We start from the raw sequence: 2,829 nt of genomic DNA, 5'->3' as shown, positions 1-2,829 counted from the left end.
TTAAAGACATGTCAAATATAAAGGGAGGTCACACTAAATACTACCACTTTGGTTTATAGAAGCTGGTTTTTCCCTGAAACATTTGTTTTACCGCTGTACATACTTTCAGTATATCCAGATTAGATCTTAATGAAGAGTCTTGGAAATGTATATATATGGTCATTAGAACTTTATTAAACCAACAAGCCTAATGCTGAGCCAGGACTTTTGCACAGCACTGTACAAGAAAACACCTTTTGCAGAATCTGAAAACAGTCCAGAGGTGAGGGAAGAAGTCTTGGACACAGAAACTTAAAATGAGACAATAACAAACATAGTGAGTAATGTTTATGTATTTAACACTGGATACACTGGATAAAATGTAAAAAGAATAGGCTCTCTGTTCTGCGTTACTATATAAACACAAGGGTCAACATGGTGAACCTGCTCCATCTGTAGATATTAAACTGCTCATGTTCCTCTCAATCTACACCCCTGGACTAGAGCTGCAACTACTGATTATTTTTGTAATTGATTCATCTATTTATTATTTCAAAGTGGCTACTGACACAGTACTGTGGCACAAAATATCAGTTTGTCTGTTACCACAGAGCCAATCAACACCCTCATTATATCATGTCCAGACTGATAACTTGTTACATCCTGAAAAGTACCAAGATAGATCAGACAGCAAATAGGTCAACTTTGGAAACAGTGGAGATTTAGCTCACTCGGTAGCATATTGGACTGCTTTGAAGTCTCGGGTTCAATCCTGATCAAAGCAGTATTTTTTGTTTGTTTGTTTTCTGAAGATTTTCAAATGGGGAGGGGGTGCACACAGTGCCAAGGGCGTTGGTGGGTAAATCCGACATTGATATTAATCAGCCACTAGGACAGCTTTAAGAGTGCAGAATTCGGAGCACAGCAGTGAATACACTGACCTGAGAAGTCACACAGCACATCTAAAATGTAGCTCCACCCTCCTTCTCCAGCCTTACTGACTGCTAAGAGAAAAGAACACCATAAAACAACATATAGAGTACTTAGAACAATAATTCCTGTTCTATACTATATACTATCACTAATTTGTCGTTTCTTCCATCAGTTGCCACAGTACTGTGGTAGCAAAATGCACAAAAATATGCACTGAAATATACACCATATATCACCACAGTACTGTGGCAACAAGAGGATAATGAGTTCATGGAACAGTATCTGTGAGTGGATCTAGTACAAATGCTAACATTTGATTGGCTCTAATAGACAAACTGATATAGTAGCGATTGCCTCATTATTTTGTTTGATTTGATTCAATTAAATGATCATCTGAATAGGCAAAAACAATACTAAAAATGTGAAATGGACATGTCTAAACATGAAAACAACTTGTTCTTTATTTCAGAACCAGCTGAAACAACAAAAAGTACAGGATATATAAAAAAAATATATATATAATACAGAAATGACAACAGTATGAAAGTATATGTAAAAATATAGAAATCATCTATCTATCTATCTATCTATCTATCTATCTATCTATCTATCTTGAACAACAAACAAGTCAAGTCAAATCGCATCTACAAACAATATGTGCACTGCAGTCTTCAACAAATTTGTATATCCAACTTATTAACAACTCAAGATGGAACTAACACACAACTTTGTACTGATCCTGGCATCGTGTGCGTCACAGTAAGTGTCCATATGAAACACAACAGCGGAACCAATGTTTAGCACCAGTGAAGTTAAGTAAACGAAGCTTTTTTTTAGTCCATTCTAAGTCCATCGTTTCAGCTCTATACTGAACCTTTAAGCCTGTGTTTGACTTTTGTGAGCTCTTTCTCCAGCAGAGGGCGCTCTGTCACCATAAAGCTGCCCCTGGGTCGATCAAACTTTGTGCTGAGGTCAGAGAGGATGAAATTTGTCAGCTTCAGTCAGTCATAGATAAAGTCCACACTGTGTTCGATTCATGATTCAGCATCATGAATAAACAACCAATCAGACTCACACATAACACAGAATGTTGCACACTACCTGATACCACACAAACAAACAAAGTGCAGGCTTGTCTTTCCACATTCCGCTCTGGAAGAGGCAGACACACCCTCAGATCCGGAGGAGGAGGAGGAAGAGGAGGAGGAAGAGGAGGAGGAGGAGAGAGGAGAAGCCAGGACTGTGGATGGGATGTGGAAAGGAGGCAGACAGATCCAACTGGACCTTCATCCACACATCCAGGACTCAGGAGTTTCTGAAAAAGAGTGACAGAGTCTGCAGAGGACATGGCTGCCTTCCAGAGGTGAGAGAACAGCCAACACAGGTGTGCATTCACTGTGGGAGATGGTTGTGTTTTTATTACACTGTAAGGATGCATTTGAATTTTGCATATTTAAAGATATAACCAAATATGGGCTAACTGATCAAAGTTTACATAACCACTATGCCACAGGTGTCAAACATACGGCTCGGGGGCCAAATCTGGCCCACCAAAGGGTCCAGTCTGGCCCTTGGGATGAATTTGTGAAATGCAAAAATTACACTAAGATATTAACAATCAAGGATGTTAATTTTTTTTTTTTTTTGGTCAATTTAATCTAAAGTGGACCACACAGTAAAGTACTACCATAACAACCTATAAATAATGAAAACTGTAATTTTTTCTCTTTGTTTTAGTGTAAAAAAAGTTACATTACACAAAATATATACATTTGCAGACTAGTCTTTTAGGGGAAAAAAATGTGAATAACCTAAAATCTCTTAAGAGAAGTATGTGGAATTTTAACAATACTCTCCCTGTTATTAAATGTTTTGTAAATATTTTGTAGATCCACTGTGATCTCTAAGTTGTGATTC

Source organism: Sphaeramia orbicularis, chromosome 17 (assembly GCF_902148855.1).
Source record: "Sphaeramia orbicularis chromosome 17, fSphaOr1.1, whole genome shotgun sequence".
NCBI lineage: Eukaryota > Metazoa > Chordata > Actinopteri > Kurtiformes > Apogonidae > Sphaeramia > Sphaeramia orbicularis.
This window is presented reverse-complemented; position numbering follows the sequence as displayed.